This window comes from Suricata suricatta, chromosome 15 (genome assembly GCF_006229205.1).
Source record: "Suricata suricatta isolate VVHF042 chromosome 15, meerkat_22Aug2017_6uvM2_HiC, whole genome shotgun sequence".
NCBI lineage: Eukaryota > Metazoa > Chordata > Mammalia > Carnivora > Herpestidae > Suricata > Suricata suricatta.
The window spans coordinates 7,707,991-7,730,616 of NC_043714.1; the positions used below are offsets into that span (position 1 = coordinate 7,707,991).

General features: G+C 41.8%; 1 long non-coding RNA gene across 1 annotated transcript; it reads left to right on the top strand.

Moving 5' to 3' along the window:
* The first annotated feature begins 815 nt into the window (after window positions 1–815).
* Window positions 816–12,810, top strand: LOC115279038. The gene is made up of 3 exons (XR_003903168.1): window positions 816–898; window positions 2,852–2,958; window positions 12,389–12,810. It is a non-coding gene; the product is annotated as an uncharacterized LOC115279038 (long non-coding RNA).
* Window positions 12,811–22,626: the final 9,816 nt, after the last annotated feature.

Here is a 22,626-nt window from a genome sequence, read left to right on the forward strand (position 1 = left end):
CCCATAACGTTACCAGCTAAATGTTAAAATGACCCTAGAAAGTTGCACTTTTGCTTAGGTTTATAATTCATCTTTTAAAAATATAATTAAAACTGAAATCAAAATTGAAAAATTTATATTACTTTAAGTTGCATGCATATATGTGGTAGCCTTTTTTTTAAAGCCACATTTGTAGTTCAACACTTGTTACCAAAAGCTGGAATTTGATAAAATACGAGGCTAAAAGCACATGGACAGAGATGCTAGTAATCGCTAGATATGACTTATATTGTTTGCAATCTTGCACCAAAGACGGGAAGAATACTGAGTCATCTGGGCTGGCCTGAGTTCCAGAACTGATGTTTTAAAAGAGGAATTGAAAGAGATAATCTAGAGTCTGGACTAGCTAGAGTTTGGAACACAGTTTTGGTCAAGCCCCTAGTCTGTCCATTCCAGAAGGGGGCAAGTGTTTATATTGACCACCTCAAGATTTGGGCCAGTGCTAAAAGTTCACGGGGCTTTATTTAGTATATGCTAAGCTGTCACTAAGTTCTCCCTAATCTGTCCTGAGTATTAAATACTTACAAATTTAAGAAATAAATAGTGGATGTGATGAGTCTCAAGTTTCTTTAATAGTAGTTTGAATACTATATGTAGTCTTATTTTATCTTAATTTATACTATATTTAGTCTTATTATATCTTAATTTAAAATGACCAATCTAAACAAATTATTGAATTATACATTTCAAATTCAAGATACAGGCTGTCACTCTAATAGACCAAATCCTCTTCTGTATTAACAGGTGTATAAAATCTGAAATATGCACAGATTCCCACTGCCAGACGGATCACGTAGCACTGATCACGTCCCTGGAATTGAATCTGCACGCTTCCTGCTTCCTCTCTCCATGCACAGAGGTTGGTGGCTCTTATCTGGGCTGATTACTTGGATTTTGTGTTTTGACTCTTAAGATACAAAAATACACTGTTAACTCCTGTAACATTTAACTTGTAGCTTCTCTACCTTTTACCTTCACAGAATTTTAAGACATTTGCAAATGCCTTTCAAACTGGTTTTCAAAATCTTTGAGTGTCATGGCATCTTGCAATTTTTCCACATTCTTAAGACCATAGAATACTCGTGGATATTTTAAGTACTATCTGATTGAAACTTGGTGATCTTGAGTGTTTTTGTCCAACTTACAGTCACAGTTTATGGGATCATTCTACTGGCATCCTTCCTTATGCCAGAAAACACTTTTTAATAGTATGTGTTTAATATGTACTAAATTCTGAATTTTTCACTGATAAAGTAAATGAAGCAAAATGACATCATATTTGAATAAAGGATTCAAAAGTAATGCAGGCTATTCAATGCATCATCTTTATTCATCTTTATGCTAATTTTTCTCCTGTGTATCATTATAGACTCGTGACTTTGCAGAGTCTCAATGTGATTTAACCAACTGCAACAATCATTGTGTTTCATTGCCAGCTGATGCACCCATGGGAATTACAGCCCTTGTGTTCTTTTGACACAGTCCCATTAATCTGCATTATTTCTTGTCTCCTGGTATAGCAAGTTGGCCCCGGCTTGTAACCTACTCTACCCAGACATGCAATCAGCCATTTTTCCAGGGTTTCCTGGAAAGATGGAATTAGAAATCATAATAGTGAAGTTTGCTCATTAGGTTCATTCTCTTAGTCTCTTGTTCCTAGCTCATTTTAGCTGACAGAATTGGAAAACATATACTTTTTTTTAAAAAAAAGCATGGATTCATATTGATATTTTTAATTCAGTTCTACCATTATAGTTCCTAATTAAAACACCTTGCTTTTATAATTTCCTTCCCCTTTCTCTTATACTTAAAATCTTGATTCCAAACAAAATTAATGTAATTATGAATGTTGTCTAACAAAATATTAAATAAAGCTTAAGATTTCTTTGGCAGTTATTTTTATCCTTATGCTTAATGCCACTTCAGATGGATGGTACAATTATTTTCTGGTGGAATCATTCATAATAATTTATTCTGAGCCTTTATAATTGCATGTATCACATATATGTGTATGTATATGCATATATTGTATGTGATTAATATGATTTAATTTGTTTTCAATTCTGGGACGTTTCAGCAATTTTCATAAAAGGTGGTGGCTTTCAACCAGGTTTTCTTCTTGTGTGGTTTTCAAACCCTGGAGGATGATAGAAGCCAATTATCAGTCTACCTTATTAGAGGAGGAGTAAAGGGCAAATCAAGCAAATGAATTTCCCACGTTCTGTATGAAAATTTCATTTAGCCACCAGCTGATCTTCACGTAATGACCAAATGTAATATTTTATGCATACAATTCATATGAACAGGTTCTGGTTGGGCCGTCTAATTCTGTCTTCTATTCAACTTCTGGTAATATTAGAACCTACATATTTTCATATGTCCCACTAATTTTTTTAATTTTTTAATGTTTATTTATTTTTGAGAGAGGTAAAGACAGAGCATGAGCAGGGGGATGGGGCAAAGAGAGAGGGAGACACAGAATCCAAAGCAGGCTGCAGGCTCTGAGCTGTCAGCACAGAGCCCGATGCAGGGCTCAAACCCATGAATTATGAGATCATGACCCGAGCCAAAGTCAGACGCTTAACAGACTGAGTCACCCAGGCACCCCTCCACTAAGATTTAATTTAGTAAATATGAGATGATATTAAAACCCTTAAACTTTATTTTTTTATCTTCCTTATATAATATGTAACATTTTTCTACCAACTTAATAACATCACATTATATCAAAGTTTACAATGTATAGCATTCATATGATTCTCTAAATTGGTTTTATCACAATCCAGTCCCAATATCTTTAATTTTCCTCCAGGGAAGACTTTAAGGAGGTGGTAGTACCTAATAAAACAGTAGAATTCTGTTTTATGAAGAAAGGATGGATGCTGCATTAGTCCGCCTCTTCTGGGAGCTGATAGCAAGGTAAGACCAGACATGCCGGGGACCTGCTGCAGGAGCCTGTCTGAGGAAAACGAGGAGGGGCCTGGGGGCAGCTGGGCAGGGTCCGCCCGTGGTGCAGTTCTGACCCTTGTGAAGGACAGAGGGAGAAAGGGAAGGTGGGGTGCAAGAGTCTCAGCCTGGAATGTAGCCCTCAGAAGTTTCAATATGGCGGATGAGGACTCCTCAAGTCAAAGATGCCCATTGGAGGAATCCTGTGTGTCCTAGGACCGGGCTGTCTCTGTGTCCCTGTCACACAGCCACTCTCTGGGAGCAGTGCTGGGAAGCTTGGCTTCAGTATAAACGTCACGGTGGATTTTGGAGTGAGTGCAGCTTGCTCTGGGGCCGCTGGCCAGTAATATGTTCTGCACTCAGGGGTCTGAGGGACACATGTCCGTGGCCACCACGCATAAAATACCACACGATTTTGCGTGAGAACTTGTCTACTTGGGTCAAAATTCTGAGGTCACTTTGTTCAAAATAGTTATCATTATCCTGATGTTTAATTACAGTATAGAATTCCAGTTTTTTAAAAGCCTTTATAAGTTCTATTTCTTTGTGAGGTTAAGACTGTGTTTTAAAATATAGATGTATTTGCTTAAAGTCTGTTCTTATTTTAGCTTTATACAAATACGTATATACTTACATACATTCAACCAAAGGGGTAAACACAACGTTGTATATGTGATTGAAACAACAGAACCCTTAGAAGTTTCCAAGCAGACCATTCTTGACAATTACAGCACCCCAAGTGCTTTTTGTAAGGAAGGCATTTGAGAGCATTTTTTAAGTTTACTTATTTATTTTTGAGAGAGAGAGAGAGACAGACAGAGAGACAGAGATCACGAGGGGGAGGGCCAGAGAGAGAGAGAGAAAGAGAGAATCCCAAGCAGGCTCCCCACTGTCAGCGCAGAGCCTGAGGCAGGGCTCCAACTCCCGAACTGTGAGCTCATGACCTGAGCCAAAACCAAGAGTCAGATGTTTAACCGACTGAGCCACCCAGGCGCCCCAGAAAGGCATTTTTAGAATTGGCACAAAGAGAATTGTTTTATGTGTGTGTGTGTATAGATAGGTTGTGTATAAAACTCTTTTTATTGATTAAAAACTTGCCTTACTCTGTGCCTCTTGTTAGGCTAAGACTTTTAAAATACAAAACTTTTAAATCCATTTCTACATAGACTATATAATGCATCTTCTTAGTGCCTCATGTTAGAGGAAGACTTGTTACATTTTAAATATAAACAATATGTTTCTAACCTGCCCTCTGCAGTCTGGACTTCCCTAAGGAAAGATTCATATCATTTCCATCTATTCTGTAGTACTCAAATGTGCTACCTTTAATGGACAAAAGTATTCTATTTCTTTCTAGAGTGAGCCTCCTGGCCAGCTTGAGGACTTTGGTGCTAATGCTTTAAGGTTTAATCTTGCACGAAATTAAAAAAGCATTTTAGGGGCACCCGGGTGGCTCAGTTGGTTAAGCATCCAGCTACAGCTCAGGTCATGGTCTCATGGATGCGGAGTTCAAGGCTCGCATCGGGCCCCATGCTGGCAGCTCAGAGCCTGGAGCCTCTTTTGGATTCTGTGTCTTCCTCTCTCCGTGCCTCTCTCTCTCTCTCTCTCTCTCTCTCTCTCTCTCTCTCTGGCTCTCTGGCTCTCTCTCAAAAAAAAATTATGTATTTAAAAAAAAGCATGTTATAGTGAAGGTCCTGGCATCCCTGGCTCCTATCTTTGGAAACAGAACATCAGGAAACTTGTTGGAACTCCACAGTAGGTGATTTTAGGTGATTCTGGAGGAGGAAGAACGCATTATGAGAAGATCGTTTCGCTCTTGTTGGGATGGGAGGCTGGGGAGTCGTTTCGGTGGCCATACGTGGGCGACAATGGAAAGAGAACCTTCTTGAAAGCTTCCCTTCAGTTTCTCTCTCAGCATCTTTAATGAGGTTTTGGCTGCTTTCTTGGCAACCTCATCTCCTCTTCCATGCACACCGTCAATCATGTGGTTGCCATGGCGCTACCCTGGTTTTCATGCAGATGTTTCAATACATCATAGTCCCAGTGTCCATAAAGGAGAACTTGAAGTTTGGCGTCCAGTGCTACCTGAGGAAAGTTGGACATCATGCCAGTTAGACATGGTGGTAGCCATGCTTTGTCCGTCTAGGCTAGGGAAGAAAGCAGTATAGGAAGTGTATTTATTTGCTGTTATGGGAAAGACACAAGGTGTGTGTGTGTGTGTGTGTGTGTGTGTGTGTGTGTGTGTGTGTGTGTGTGTGAATTTGAGTAACAGAGGCTAGACAAAGAGATTTTGATTCCTACCTTACCTGAGTCTGACCGGAGGTTGCTAAAACAGAGTCAAGTCCTGAAGTCCAAACATGGTGACCCAGGATAGTGAAGGGCAGGTGCAGAGGGGGTGACAAGGGGCTTAGCAACGTCAAGTGACTGACTCTGCAGCCTCCTTTGCTGAGCTGAGGTTGCCTGCTGCAACAGATTTGCTGACCATGCCAAATTCTTACAGAAATAAAAATCATGGTCTCAGACCTTAACACGGTTCTGTCCTTTACTACTAATTGGTACACAGAAAGAAGAAATAGAGAAGCATACGTATATCAGTGGTTTAACCCCTTGGTCTTCTTTGAGTCTTTAAGTTTTGCTTGGCCTTTTAATCACTTTTTCTATGGAACAAATAAAAGGAACTTAATTTAGCAACATCAGGAGCCCATTTACCTGGGCCACTTGAGAACATCTCTGAGAATGTGTGTGTGTGTATGTGTGTGTGTGTGTGTGCCCGCACACACAGTCTCCTGGAAAACAGTCAAGCGTGTGGGAAGCGGCGCCTGTGTCATATGGGAGTTGCGGGTGCTTCTGGGAGCGATAAGTAGAATCTATATTTAAGGATTCCCCGAAGCATCAACTCAGGAAATATATTCCCTTATTCACAGAGACATTTGATTTAGGCTTTTGTGTTTATTAAATGACTACTGTGTAATTTTAATTTTTTTTAAATGTTTGTTTATTTTTGAGAGAGAGACAGAGCATGAGTGGGGGAGGGACAGAGAGAGAAGGAGACACAGAATCTGACGCAGGCTCCAGGCTCTCAGCTGTCACAGAGCCCAATGTGGGGCTTGAACTCACGAGCCATGAGATCATGACCTGAGCCGAAGTTGAACGCTTAACCTACTGGGCCACCCAGGCGCCCTTTGTGTAATTCTAAACTACGTCTGTAGACTTATCAACTGGAGGCTGATCTGAGGTTCACGTATCCCAATTATTATCGACACATTTTTTAAAATGTTTCATTTACTAATTACCAAAAAAGACTAGCTTTAACAGTTTCATCTCTTCCACAACTGAGTGTAATCCTGTATGACCGAGCTCTCTCCTACGATGTTTAATTATATGACCAGATGTTATTAATAACTTGAGTCCATACTGGTCCCTCCATTCAGCCCAACCCAAGGAAGGAGGCTGGCCACACAATAATTTGTCCCAGATGACCCCATAGAAGGCATTCTTTAGCTTGTGTCATTTTTCCACCAAAAGGAATAGTGTTGAGTTAGCACATTAACAAGTATGTTGATCCAGGTGACACAGAATCACGGCTCCAACTTTGAACAACAGTAGTCATAGTCAGAGGAAGCCACGTCAGAAAAGCATTCTAGAAGACATGAGATTCCTATAGATTTTCATTTTGAAAAACTGTGGGTTTCCAATGCTTTTAATTTAATACCTCTATCTGGTTTATATCTTGCATAATTAACCTGTAGGCTGTCCTCCATATTTGTATCCATCCCCCTATCAATATATTATCAATGCAGTGGGTGATTATTATAAATTCTTAAATCTAGTTTAGGCTATAAGTTTAAATTCCATTGCACCCATTATCCCATTATGAGGCATTGAGGAGTGTACAAATCAATTCTTATTTCTCAGTGGTTTTCCAGGGAGAGAGAAGACTGCACTAGCTTGATTCATAGAAGATTATAAAAATTAGGGGGATTTAAGATGACCTTTCAGTATAGTAACACTGACGCAGCAGCAGCAGGCTCACTCAGTGCACCATAATCCATAGGTAACCACTCTCTGAGGGCTCACAGTGTCCTCAGAAATGGTGGACATCCACTAAAGCAAACTTAAGCAAAGAAAAATTTACTGGAAAGATTTAAAGGCTCTGAGACTCAGTGGGAGCCGAAGAGCCATGCTCAGAAGTAAGCAAGAACCGAGGCCCGTTTGTGCAGAACTAGGAAGCGTCAGCCATTATAGCAGGCTACGCAGAAGAGTATGACCAGGATGCCACCGCTGGACTGAACGTCCCTCCGCCATTTCTTTAGTCTTAGGATGGAGCAACCCACCGGTCAGTTTTGTTCACTTTTCTACCCTCCTGGTTGTCCCAGCATTGGGAAAGATAGACCATGACCCTTTGGCTTTCCTTGGAGGAAGCAGGCACACATTTCAAGCAGACCATGGAACGCTGCGGGGAGAGGTAATTTTTCAAAAGGAAGCCAAACTGTGTTGGGAGGACTGGACATTTTGTAGCCAAAAGGGGACAAGTACGCTGTACGCCGCCCAGGGGACCTCTGTCTGTCAACAGCCTCGGTGGTAAGGGGACATGCAGGTGTGAACTCCTGGAGTGCGTCTAATTCCTGCATTCAGCTCAGATGACTGCGTGCTCTAGAACCTTCCTACTATAGTTTGGTTATAGTTTGGGTTGTGGTAGAAGATTCCGAAGACTTCTGCTTTGCGAGTCCTAATCACAGTCCCTTTCAGATGTGCTCTCCTCACATTCAGACTTTTCAGGGACAGCTTCCTATTTTAGGACCATCATAAATCAATTCTTATGCTATTCTTGAGAAAGGAAAAGCTGACACAGGGTAATCACCAGGCCTGTCTGGTCCCCTTGAAGTGTTTGCACAATTAAGTCTTTTCAGACTTTTACTTCTCCACAAGTTCCTATGGGGAAGGAGGTCTTTTCATCTGTCAGGGCCCTCAGGCCTAGCGATTTATCATATGCTCTTTCTCTTGGCCATAATGATTGGTCCAGTAAGTCCCAGTTTCAGGAATTCTCTAGACCAACGAAGAGCTAGTAACTTAGCAGTGCCTACCCGAGAGAGAAGGGAATGCAGAGTAAGCACAGCGAAGATGTGGTCAACGAGAGATGGGGCTCAAGTAACAACGTTCGGATTCCGAGAACTAATTCTGCACAAAGCAAGGCACTGGGGACACGTCAGTTATGTGACACGGCACATACATCGCCTTGGGGGAGACGGCGGATGTGAGAAAGTCCCCACAGTGCCCGAGATCGTTGGTGAGATGGGGCCATGCTCTCTCTCACCAGTCGCCCTTTCTCCCCTGTTACCTAGAGGCCGCCCTCTCCCACTTTCCAAGCTGGGGGCTGGGCATTTCCCCATCCTGGCACACGCCTCCGCGGCTCTCTTATTTCAAAGTAGGTGGTGCTTCTAGCCTATCCCGTAGCTACCATCTTGAATTTGCCTTTTACTTTTACTCTTGGAATTCTCTTTGCCTCTCTCTTGGTTTGGACCTGCTTTTTCTTGCATTCTACACCTTCCTCTTGTATAGTTTATTTTTAGTTTTTATTTTTTTAAGTTTATTTATTTTGAGAGAGACAGAGACAGCACGAGCAGGGAGGGGCAGAGAGAAGGAGTAGAAGAGAGAATCCCAAGCAGGCTCCGCACTGCCAGCACAGAGCCTGATGTGGGGCTTGAACCCACAAACAGCGAGATCATGACCTGAGCCAACCAAGCACCCCTAAACAACAAATTTCTAAACATCTATGGGCCCAAAAAGAAATCACAGGGAACTTATCAATTACTTTTAATTGAATTAAAATGCAGACTCAGGGGCATCTGGGTGGCTCAGTCGGTTGAGTGGCCGACTTCAGCTCAGGTCATGATCTCACAGCTCAAGATTTCGAGCCCCGCATTGGGCTCAGTGCTGACAGCTTGGAGCCTGGAGCCTGCTTTGGATTCTGTATCTTCCTCTCTCTCTGCCACTCCCCAGCTTGCACTCTGTCTCTCTCAAAAATAAACATTAAAAATATTTAATAAAATAAAATAAAATGCAAACTCAATATATCTTTTTTTTGATATGCAGGTAATATGTTTAAAGGAAACATTATTGTTTTAGAACATTCATATTAGAAAAAAGAAAGGTCTAAAATTACTGATTTACCCTTACGCTAGGAATAGCAAGAAATAATAAAGAGAAGGTTGTAAATCAGTAAAACAGAAAACAAAGAGAAAAAATCACAATCTTCAGCTAGGCAAAGATTTCTTCGATGGAAATTATGAATCAGTTCAAAAGACACCATTGAGAAAACAGAAAGGCAAGCCATAGCGTGGGAAAAAGATACTTGCAAATAAACATATGTGAGTGTCGTTTCTATGGTACCGAGGGCGCTCTCTTGCCTTCACACTTAGTATCCAGTGGCTGATTGATCGCTCCCAGACTTCCTTCATCTTTGGTCACAGTGCACTGCAGGCAGCAGTGGCCACCTGAGCCGACTTTTCCGTAGCTACTCTTTACCCTATATTTTTCACAAGGTGGCTAGTGGGACACTCAGCACCATCTCACCCCAGTCCATCACTTGGTCAAGTTGTCAGAGTCTCTCTGCTGCTTTGTACCAGAACCCATCTGTCTCTGTCTCATACCAAGAGCCCCAACTACCAGCAAGGAGGGTGGTTCCATGACGGTGGACCCCTCCTGACTCAGCTGTAGCCAGTTGAGTTGCCTGGGAGGCAAACAGTATGACGTGGAGGTTTTTGGGCAAGGTGTTCATTATGAGGTGTTCTTGGGACCCACGGACTGCAGGACTGTAGAGGGAGGTAAGTTGGGGTATGAGGTAGGCACGTGGCAGCTTCAGAACTGGGATGGTCATTCAGATGTGTCCCAAATTAGGGAAAGGGTCAGGGAATTTGTACTCCCACACTGACCAGTTAGTGAATCAGGACTGCCTCTGTGAAAGGGGGGTCTGACCAGAGCCGAGCTGGTGCCCTTCCCCTGAGGGGAGGATGCCAGGGGTCTCTGGATGCCTGAAAAAGTCTTGAGTTCTGGGGAAGGCTATGGGAAGGCTTTGGGACACCTCGCATGGCAGATTCACTCCTTGCACGACACATGTCCCTCCGCCCTGGTTGTCACATCATTCACCAAGTCTTCTGGGACTTCTTGAGCCCTGCCTATAACTTCTGCCTTCCCTGTTCATTCATTCGAAGCATCATGGGGGTCCATAAAATCTATATCGGGCAATGTCTTGAAGGTATCTTATTTCACCAAAGATTTCTTATATGTCTTAAACTTTTGATAGATATATTTCCATCATAATTGTGACATGCTAGTTCTCTAACTCTGGACTATCAACTCTTGATTATGATACTCCAAATTCCAACTGTCCCTGTGGCGGAAATGGGTGTTTCTCTATCTCTATCTTTATCCTCTATCTATTTCTAGGTATGGAGCACAGTGCGTGCATTAGTAGCAAATTCCTCCCCAGTAGTGTGACAGCAGATCTACAGGCCTTCCGGAGAGAGTCGGGGAGACTCCTCCATGGTGCCCTTGCCCCCAGTGAGTGTTGATTGCAGAGTTCTCCCAGGATTCTGCCGAGTGATCTACCTGTAAGGTTGAGCCACGAGGAACAGGTGGGAGAACAGCCCAGGTGTCCAGGAGCCAAGTTTTCTTAGGAAGCTGACTCGGTAGGCTTAGCTGGGTCGCTTAGGCTGGTGCCCATTCGGAGGGGCTGCTGGGGCTCTCAAGGAAGGGGGCTGGGAAGACAGGAAGTTATAACTCCGTGGTTGTCAGAGGAAGGCGTTCATTGTATAAGAAGCATCTTGGCACCTCTCCTTAGAAAGAGTGGAAGTGTCGGGTCTCAGTGGCTTAACTGCTGGATTATGTGGTTAGATTGGAATTTCCCAAAGGGATAATACGGATCAGTGAGGAGATAATGCCACAATTGCTCATCCAGCTGGGGAGGCATTTGAACCGTGCTGGCACCGCTTCGAACAATTCATAACCTTTTAATCGTGGTGGTTCAATAATGTGGCCAGTGGGCAGGTGCCAAATATCTGGCAATTCAGACGCTTCTTGTTCTGAAAGCAAATGCCTATGGAATGTTCCAAGAGCTTCGATTTTAGAAAATCTCTGGTTCTGAACAGTCAGGGCAGCTGTAATGAAACTCTCAAGCCAGGGGCATTGTCTTCTCCCTCATGAGTCACATGCATGTTTTCTCCACATTGCTCGATGATGATTTGAATCGAATTTCAGTAGGCTTTTGGAAAGGTCTAGGAAAGCAAAGTAAGTCTACGACTCCTGAAATCTTATTAAAGGGTGGTCAGCTAATGATATGACATGTAAAATTCAGACACCTTTATCCGTCTCCTTCACCCTGTACTGTAGTGATGGGGAGGAAATCAGGAAAATGATAAATGCGTGTAAACCCTTGCACTCAGAATAGCAACCTGCAATAATTAATCCATTGTACCTTTTTGTTAGTTCTCAGTACTGGAATTGATGAGGAGATATTAACATATGCCTAGCCAGAGATGCCTTGATGGTTTTAGAATTTGAATGCATATCACAAGATATTTCTGGGGCACCTGCCAAATTCCAGCAATTAATGGAAAAGTAATTGGGGAGCTACCCATTATCTAGGATGGTTGGTTTGGCTTGAGCCCTGAGGTGGGTGGAGCAGGTATACAGTTGTCCCTGGACAAGCACCTACTCTGTTAGGCATCTATACAATGCATGGGGCATTCGTGCTATTCCGCGGACTGACTCAAAAAAATGCCGCAGTCACCAACTGGTTCTTTCACCCTATTAATTACAGGACCTTAATGATTTAATAACAGTGATAAGAGGTTTAAATAGGATCCTTCCTCGGTTTTTGAACCACTCCAAAATTCACTCAGATTCATCCCCTGAAGGTTGTGACATGGCACACACAGCGGCACACCCTCCTGAGGCCACCGCTGCTCCACACTGTGGCCTCTTGGGACATGATCAGATTTGCATTTTTAGAAAGTTTCTTTTGTGGGTGCCTGAGTGGGTTAAGCGCCAGACTCTTGATTTCAGCTCAGGTCATGAGCTCATGGTTGGTGAGTTGGAGCCCTACATGGGCTTAGGATTCACTCTTTCCCCCTCTCTCTGCTTCTCTCTCTCTCTCTCTCTCTCTCTCTCTCTCTCTCTCTCTCTCTCTCTCTCTCAGATAAATAAACTTAAAGCAAAAGTTTCTTTTGGTAGTTACTGGAAAGTGGATTGGATGCCAAAAAGCCTGGAGGAAGGGAGCCAGCTGGGAGGGCATTCTAGTAACCCAAACTTTGAGTTAGAGGAGTCCTCCGCCCCTTGCCCAGGGTACTGGACCCACAAGGCATTCTTAGAGGTTTAGAATCATTTCAGAACTTTCTTGTTTTAGGTCCAGCCGAAAGAGTGAGGTTGAAGGAAAGCTGTGGGCCTTGATCACAGAGGCAGGCTGTGCCCGCAGCCCCCCACTTAGCGGATGCACTAAGCCCACCAGCAGGCCAGATGCTCAGAAGGCCTAGAATGAAGTGCGTGCAAGCACCCTGGGAATATCCAGGAGACCAAGTTGACTTCGGTAAAGATGTTGAGGAGACCGCACCAGCCAGAAGGCCAGATTGCAGTTCACAGTTTTGGATACATTTGGATTCCCAGACCTCAGCTGACGGGGCACAAAGCAGTGAGAGCCGGCGATTTCATGACTAATTTGTGCCAGATGGGGCAAGAAAAAGGAAAAGTTCCTGGAAGGAGGAGGAGAAGGGAGGATGCGGATTCAAAAGGAAGAGCGAGACCATTATCTCCACGTTCTCTGCAGGGTTAAGGGGTTGCAAAGTTGTGTAATGTGATAATGGTCCCTCATAACTTTGATATTGTGCTATTTTATCATTGTTGTGGATGCGCACCTCATCCACAATGTGCTGAGTGTAAGACTTTTCTCATCCTGTTATGAATGGAAGTCCTTCACTTCCGTTATGTGAGATGATGGCAGACTCTTGTTCTGGAACCATCTCCGGGTTCCCAGTGGGTTTATGTAAGTGAGATCAGAGGTTCTCAGACTTTTAGGGCTCAGAATCTATCAGTCTACGTTCTGCAGCTCCCCCCCCCCCGCCAACGCTAATAACTAATATAAAAGGTTTGTTTATTGAATTTCCTGATAAGTACGTATAAAATGACACACAGCGAAGACTGGCTTCCAACTCTGCTTCCTGCCCATTGCTTCCTGCTCACCATGGCAACCGTTCTTACTAGACTCGACACCTCTTTCCAGAGCCCACGTATATCCAAGTAGACACATACAGAGCCTTATTATTCTCTACTTTTACACAAAAGGTGGCACATTATGTACCTTGTTCTGAATGTTATTTTTTTACTTACATTATATCTCAGAGGAATTTCCATGCGAGTGAAGATGGCTGCTGATTGGTTTTTATCTACTTACTATCCATTATACTGATGCATTATAATTTATTTAAACTCTTTTCTTTTTCCAGTATGTTCCCCCCACATTTTACTGAGATATAATTGTCATACGGCACTGTATAAGTGTCAGGTGCATGGCATAATTATTCAACTTACATATATTGTGAATGATTATCAAAATAGGTTTAGTTAACAGCCATCATCTCATATAGATACCAAAAAAAAGGAAAAGAAAACATTTTTCCCTTGTAGTAAGAACTTTTTAAAATTTTTAAACATTTATTTATTTTTAAATTTATTTTTATTTTTTTACATTCATTTTTGAGAGACAGAGAGAGACATAGCACAAGTGGGGGAGGGGCAGAGAGAGAAGGAGACACAGAATCTGAAGAAGGCTCCAGGCTCTGAGCTGTCAATATGGAGCCCGACATAGTGCTTGAACTCACAAGTTGTGAGATCATGACCTGAGCTGAAGTCGGACGCTTAACCAACTGAGCCACCCAGGCGCCCCAACATTTATTTATTTTTGAGAGAGAGAGAGAGAGAGAGCGCGCACAGTGGAGGGGCAGAGAGAGAAGGAGACCCAGAATCCAAGCAGGCTCCAGACTCTGCTGTCAGTGCAGAGCCTGATGCGGACTTGACCTCACAAACCATGAGATCATGATCTGAGCTGAAGTCAGAGGCTTAACTGACTGAGCCACCCAGCTGCCCCTCCTTGTAGTGAGAACTCTTAAGATTTCTTTTTTTTTCTTTCTTTTTTAATAGTTTATTGTCAAATTGGTTTCCATACAACACCCAGTGCTCTTCCCCACAAGTGCCCTCCTCCATCACCACCACCTCTCTTCCCCCTCCCCCTTCAACCCTGGGTTCCGTTTTCAGTATTCAATAGTCTCTCAAGTTTTGCGTCCCTCTCTCTCCCCAACTCTCTTTCCTCCTTCCCCTCCCCATGGACCTCCATTAGGTTTCTTTCTCCTGTTCTCGTGTTAGACCTATGAGTGCAAACATATGGTATCTGTCTTCTTCTGCCTGACTTATTTCGCTTAGCATGACAGCCTCGAGGTCCATCTACTTTCCTACAAATGGTCAGATTTCATTCTTTCTCACTGCCATGTAGTACTCCATTGTGTATATATACCACATCTTCTTGATCCACTCACAGACACTTCTCTTAAGATTTCTTCTAGGGGTGCCTGGATGGCTTACATCTGACTCTAGATTTAGGCTCAGGTCATGAGCTCACCTTCATGAGACCCATGAGCCCCATGTCACAGAGCCTTCTTGGGATTCTCTCTCACTCGTCCACTCCCGCTGCCCTTCCCCTGCTCACAAGTGCTCTTTTTCTCAAAATAAATAAATAAACATTTTTTAAATAAAAGATTTATTCTAACAACTTTTATACAGCATATAGCAAGGGTAGTTAAATAGCATGTTGTACATTATTACATCCCTAGTACTTATTTTTTGCCTTATAACTGGAAGTTTATGGCTTTGGCCACCTTCTTTCAATTCTCCCTCTCCCACCCCTACCCCCTGCTTCTAGTAATCACGAATCTGGTCCTTTTTTTCCCCCTTTGGATTCCACAAATGTGAGAGCCTACAGGATGTGTCTTTCTCTGAGGAATTTCACTTAGCATAATCCCCTCCAGGTCCATCGAGTGCTGTCTCAAATGGCAGGCAGGATTACTTCCTTTTACTGGCTTTCTCATCTCTGTGTGTTCTTCTATCTCTATGTACGTATCACATCTTTACTCACTCATTTGTTGATGGACACTGAAGTTGTTTCCACGTCTTGGCTATTATAAATAATGGCATCCCCTGAAAAAGAGGCTGGTTCTGTTTGCAACTTTAACAACTGTACAAGTGCTTTTCTCCAGGATCATTATATGTTGGTATACAGCTGAAGTGCCCTGCACATGCATCCTATTTAAAGGATTGGGATTTCATAACTGTAAACGTAAAACTTTTAAGCACTTTGTTAGAGATATTTCTAAGTGAAATTGCCTCTCTCTCTCTCTCTCTCTCTCTCTCTCTCTTTTATTTTAGTGTGAGTGTGAGGTGCTGAAGAAACAATACCTTCCCCACGCAGCTGGTTGCTTCGAACCGTGCTGAGGGTTCATGCACCCATCTTGCCCACCTTTCCTTTTGCATCTTGAACACAAATACCAACTGAGAGCTGAGTGAAACAGGCGAGTACAAGTCTCATCTGGAGTTCCTGATGGGGGACTCTCAGAGCCCACGGGGGTCCACGCAGCCCCTCTCTGAGCTGCTCATGAAGACAGAAATGAGAAGGACATTAAGCCTTGGGCTTATTTTGATCTCGGAGGTTGGGCTGAGGAGAAGGACCCACCAGGGAAAAGTGAGGTTAAAAAGACATCCAGGAGGATTAAGGCGTCAATACAAGAACGAGGAAGCCAATACTAGAAAGAAGAGAGCCTGATTGGAGTGTGCTTAAAACAGGTGAAAGAATGGTTGTACTAAGCATGTCTTTTGTTTTCTATCTGTTGATGCTCTGACACTTGGGGCCTTGCTGATCTTGGATGGTCTGTCCCTTTGAGGGTTACCAGTTCCTAGAAATGCTGAATACCTCACCCCTGAGCACACGTTTCAAAAACAAACCATAAACCTCCCAGTCCAGAGCCCATATCCCCAGCTCTCCATCCGGGGCCACTACCCCCTCCCCTGACCACCAGACCACCAGGGACACCCTGTGCCGCAGAGCCCACTGAAATGATTCCAGGTAGCCAGTCCTAAGTCTGCTTGGCCTGCCTGGCCTGTTCCTTCCTGTGGAGACCACAGCAAGGCTCTTGTCCACAGTGGCTCCTTCTCCCTCTGCCTCCTTCCCTCCCAGTGCATCCCCGGGGCCCCACGACAGGGGGCGTTCCTCTGCCTTTAGGAACGGTGAGTAACAAACTGTCTCCTCAGTGGCCGTCATTTCCCGGTCTGTTGGCCTTACCATACCTCGAATTTTCTATTAAACACTCTATTTTAAAACAATCGTGATGGCAAATATAGATGGCTCCTTTAGGACATTTTGCTGCAAAGAATAGAAGAGTGGGGGTAAGCTGGAGGGGAATATGGGATCTGGACAGTGCACTGTGTTCACAGGACACGTTGCTGATGGTCATGATCTTACACAAAGGGGGAAGTAGTGATTTTACTTTAATGGGGGCTCCAGGGGAGGTGGGATCCAGTGCAGAAATGGGGGTCGCTGGTCTTACATATGTGGTCAAGACATGTGGAAATTCTCTTCTGTTTGCTTCTGTTTTCTTAGTAAAACATGAAACTGAACCACCAGCTGGGCCTGGGCTGGGGAGCAGAGAGGAAGAGATGTGAGGAGTGAGGAAATGTGACTTGGAAAAAACGCAGAGAAATTTGTTCAGGGCAAGATAATAAGATGGCCAGACAACACCAAGCATTCATTTGAGTCTACGGGTCACACATTTTAGGTGAGATGAGGTAGCCTGAATGTGTGGTTTTCCTAAGGAAGAGGCCCAGAGTAAACAGTTTAAAATTTTACTTAATTTTAGACTTTTAATTTTAGGACATTTTACATTTATGGGAAAATTATAAGATAGTATAGGGAGTTCACATGTAGGCCACACTCAGTTTCCCCCATTAGATGGCGCATTTACTGAGCTCTATGGAAACGTTATTAACAATAGTCCATACTTTGTTCAGATGACCTTAGTTGTTTAAAAAAAATTTTTTTAAATGTTTATTTATCTTGGAGAAAGGGAGAGACTGTGTGGGGGGAGGTGCAGAGAGAGGGAGACACAGACTCAGATGCAGGCTCCAGGCTCTGAGCTGTCAGCACAGAGCCTGATGTGCGGCTCGAACTCACAAACTGCGATATCATGACCCGAGCTGAAGTCAGGTGCTTAACCGACTGAGCCCCCCAGGTGCCCCCAGATGACCTTAGTTTTTACCTGATGTCTATTTTCTTTCCCTGGATCCCATGTAGGACACGTGACATTTACTTGTCATGTCTACTTAGGCTCCTCACGCGATGACAGTTTCTTAGATGTTCCTCGTTTTTGATGCCCTCGACAGTTTTCAGGAGTCTTGGTCAAGGATTTTATAGAATGTCCCCCATTTGGGATTTGTCTGCTGTTTTCCTCAGGATTACACTGGGGTTTCTGGAAGGAAGACTACAGAAGTGAGGTGCCATTTTCATCACATCATGTCAAGGGTGTAAAATATCGATCTGACTCACCTCTGTTGACATTGACCTTGATCACATGGCTGAGGGAGTGTTTGTCATGTTTCTCTCCTGTGAAGTCACTATTTTTACCACCCCTTTCCCATACTGTGCTCATTGGAAAGAAGTCACTATGTGCAGCTCGCTCTTAAGAGACAGGGAATTATGCGGTTGCATATATACATAAGTTATTTGGATTCTTCTGCACAACAGATGTGTCTGTTCTCTGCCATATTCAATCATTTATTTATATCAGTATGCAGTCATGGATATTTACTTTACACGCTGGGTTATAATCCAATACTACTTTATCTTATTGCTCAAATCACTCTAGTTTTGGCCATTGGGAACCCTTTCGATTAATTACGGTGTCCTTTTGACATACTCCTCTCATTATGGGTTTTTTATTTCTGTTTTGAGCACTTCCTCTCTTTCGGACACTGAAAGATGTTCAAGGCTCATTTTACATATTTCCTGTTCCATCTGAGAAACAGCCATTTATCTAGTGCTATTTTTTAAAATTATTTTTTATCCTTTTAACTTTAAAATATTCAAAACCTAAAAGTACAGCTGAGAGAGTTACTACAAGGAACACAGCCTCCCAGTGGTGTGTCGGAGCTGGCTCACGGCCTTCTCAGGGCTGTTTGTGCAATTTCTTCCCAGCTCCACAATGACATCATGTTGGTAGCTTGAAAATTGGCCATGGTGGTAGTGTTTACATGCTGGAAATCAGGAAATGCTACAAGTCCAGGCTTTCCTTTCCCCCTGGAGAGCCAGTTGTTAAATACCAGCACACCACTGCTTGTAACTACCACCCAAGTCAAGAAATGAAACCACAGACTAATAAATAAAATGTTGCCAGCTCCCCCAGTAACCCCTTGGTGTATCCCATCATAACCCTCTCTATCCAAAAGTAACCACTACCCTGACTTTTATAGTAATAATCACGTTGTGTGTGTGTTTACGGTTTTATCAACCATGGGTCCATCCCTAGACACTATGGTTAATGTAACACATTTACCCTGTTGTGTTTTTTAAGGTCCTGAATCTGCAGATTCTCTCTTTTTTTTCTTTACAAATTTTCTGCTGAAACATGGGGGCTATTTTACCTGTAGTCCTTCTCTGGATACTCATGGTATAGTTCAACATATTTCTTTGTACTCTGTTATTTCAAATTGACATTAATAGAATATTCCACCTAACAACAACAGCATACACATTCTTTTCAAGTGTCTGGGAATATATCAAGAAGACCACATCCATAAAGCAAACCCCGAGGAATGTAAAAAAAAAAAATTGAAACCAAACATCCCAAAGGATGTTTTCTGATCATGATATAATTAATTAAACTAGAAACGAATATCAAAAAGATAACAGGAAAATCTCTAAGCACTTGGCAACTAAATTACACACTTGAAAATAATCCATTTTTCAAAGGGTAAACTTTCAAAGGAAATTTAAATAAACCATTGAACTGATATACATACAGCATTTTCAAAATTTGTGGGACACAGCTAAAGCAGTGCTAGGAAGGAAATTTGTAACACTAAATGCTCAGATTATGAAAGAAGAAAAATCTCAGATCAATGGTCTCCATTCTCATTTCAAGAACTTAGAATAAAAGGAGCAAAATAAGCCCAAAATAAGCTTGAGAATGAAGTAAAAGAGATCAGAAAACAATGAAAGTATAATCAGAAAATCAATAGAGGAAATCAAGAGAACAAAATCTAACTCTCTGAGATAAAAAAAAAAAATGGACAAACTTCAAGCAACACGGACATAAAAAAGAAGACAAATTACCAATATCAAGATTGAAACAGGGCATATTACTACAGATCCTGAAAACATAAAAAAGGTAAAAAGAGATGCTACAAACAATTCTGTATGTATACATTTGGTAAATTAAGTGAAACAGACAATTCCTCAAAAAACAAACTTCCATATTTCAGCCAGCATGAAATGCATAATTTAAATTGCTCTATAAGGATTAAAGAAATAGAATTCATAGTTAAAAAACTTTCCCCAAAGAAATCTTGAGGCACAGATGGCCTCATTGGAAAATTCTTTCAAAGGCTTAAAGAAAACTCAGCACCAACTCTGCATAATCTATACCAGAAAAATAGAAGAGGAGAGAACACTTTCCAATTCATTTTATGAAGTCTGTTGTATTACTTTGATACCCAAACCAAACACAGTACAAAAAAAGTAAACTATAGAGCAGTATTCCTTGTGAACATTGATGCAAAAACCCTTAACAAAATATTAACAAATAGAATTCAGCAACATATAAAAAATTGTGTCCTATGACCATGTGATGTTTATTCAAAGAATGCAAACTAGTTCAATATTTGAAAATCAAATGTCATCCACCATATCAATAGGCTGAATAAGAAGTCACATGAGTATACCAATTGCAGAAAAATCTGAAATATTTAAGAGTTACTCATAACAAAATTTTTTACAAATTAGGAATAGAGGGGGAGCCTGCTTGTGATTCTCTTTCTCCCTTTCACTCTGCCTCTCTCCTGCTTATGCACACACTTTCTCTCTCAAAAGAGAATAAAAGAAATATTTGCATGTAAATCTAACAAAACATGTACAGGATTTGTTTGTTGGATACTAGAAAACGTTAATGAAAGAAATCAAAGAAGATTTAAATAAATGGAGAGACATACTATATTCATGGATTAGAAGACAACATTGTAAAGATGTCAGTTCTCCCCAAACTGATATTGAGGTTTAACACAATTCTTAATTATAAAGAATATTCTAAAATTTATGTAGTAGGGGCCCCTGGGTGGCTCAGTCAGTTGAGCATCTGATTTTGGCCCAGATCATGATCTTGTGGTTCGTGAGTTTGAGAGCCACGTCAGACTTGCTGCTGTCACCACACAGCCTGCTTCAGATCCTCTGTCCCCCTCTCTCTTCCACACTTGTGCTTCCCTCAAAACAAATAAATATGAATAAATAAATAAATAAATAAAATTTATGTGGTAATGCAAAGAAGTCAGAAGAGCTAAAAGAATTTTGATAAAGAAGAATTAAATGGGAAGAATTAGTCTACTCCATTTCAAGACTTATTATATAGCTATAGTAATCAAGGCCGTATAGTATTGGTGGAAAGATAAACACATAAATCAATTGAACAGAACAGAGAACACAAAAATAGATCCACACAAATACGCCCAATCAATTTTTGACAAAGATTTAAGATAAATTAAAAGGAGCAAAGATAGCCTTTTCAATAAATGATTGCTGGAGCAAGTGGGCATCTATGAGCAAAAAAAATAAAACCAAACAAATAAAAAAAACACTCTTTTTAAAACTCTCACAGTTTATGCAAAAATTAACTCAAAATGGATCAAGGACTTAAATGTAAAACATAAAAGGAAGAGGCCTACGAGAAATCTTCAAGATCTAAGGTAATGCCAAAAACTGTTAGATTGGAGACTAAAAGCATGAACTATAAAAGGGAAAATTGATGAATTAGGCTTCATAAAAATTTAAAACTTGCCAAGGGAATAAAAATACAAACTAAGGAGTGGGAGAAAACATTTGCAAACCACATATCCAACAAAGGACTAGTATCTGGAATATATCAAGAACTCTCAAAACTCAGCAGTTAAAAAATCAAACAATCCAATATAAAAATGGGCAAAAGACAAGAAGAGTCATTTCACCTAAAAGGCTATGCAGATGAGAAATAACCCCATGAAAACTGGGCCATTATGGAAACTCCCTATCATTAGGGGCATTCATCACCTCTGCTTTGCTGGTCTCCACAGCATTTATATCACAGTGTGCATCATGTATTTATTTGGGTGTTTATTTATTGTCTGTCTTTCTCCAGTAAAATAGAATCTCCATGTGGGTGGGGACTATGTTGTGTTTCGGGCTTTTTCACCCTGGAGAGAACTGTGCCTGGAAGACGGTAAGCACTCAGTAAATATTTATAGAATGAATGAATACACGCTCTTGAAACGCCATAGAGCTCAGTTATGAGTTTTATCCTGGGAGTGCTGGTCTTTCCAAATAACAGAGTTTTAATCCCTTTTCCATTCTTGTCTATTTGATTTGATTAGCATTTGTTTTAGTCCAGTTTTTTTACTCGTTCTTGGATCTTTATAATTAATATTCTGTTAGGAAACCATTCTAAATTTTCAAAATAATTTCAAGATGCACTAGTTTCTCGTAATAATTAAGGTACACTAGTCTCCTGTGATTCTTTTACTCTCTTCTTCATCTCTTGTTTTCTTTACCCAGGATCACCAAGGATTTCTATCTTTTTGAGTTTTGTTATTGCAAAGCATGAACTTTGCATTTATTCTTCCTAATTTTTACCTTACTAAATTCACCTTTAATTTATTTCATCTGTTTTATTTCTTCTAAGGTACTCTGTTTTTCCCCCCTTAATTTATTAAGTTGACAGGGTGCCTGGGTGACTCAGTTAAGCGTCTGACTTTGGCTCAGGTCATGATCTAATGGTTCCGGAGTTCAGGCCCAGTATCGGGCTCTGTGCTGACAGCTCAGAGACTGGAGCCTGCTTGGGATCCTGTGTCTCCCTCTCTTTGTCCCTCCCCTGCTTGCAGTCTGCCTCTCTCTCAAAAATAAAAATTTTAAAATGTATTAAGCTGACATATTAGTTACAGTGAAGGCTAAGTTTCTGGAGCAGAGGATAGATCCCAAATCATCTTTGTTATTTTCTTTCCTGGGACAGTCCTGGGTGGGTAAGTGGCCTACTCCAGAAGGGCACTCGAGAACACAAGCAAGTGGGGAAACTCTGCCATTCTCTAGGGCAGGGGTCGGCATGCCACACGAGAGATATTCCTGACTGTCACCTGCACTTTATCAGTAAAGTGTTTTTGCAGCCACACTGATTTGTGTACGTTTTGCCTGCATTTATTTTTGAGCGTCAGTGGCAGAACCGTAGTCCTGAGAGATCAGATGGCCCCCCAAATGCGAAGTGTTTTCCCTGGGGCCTTTTTCAGAACAAGTGTGCTGACACCGCTCTAAGGCAG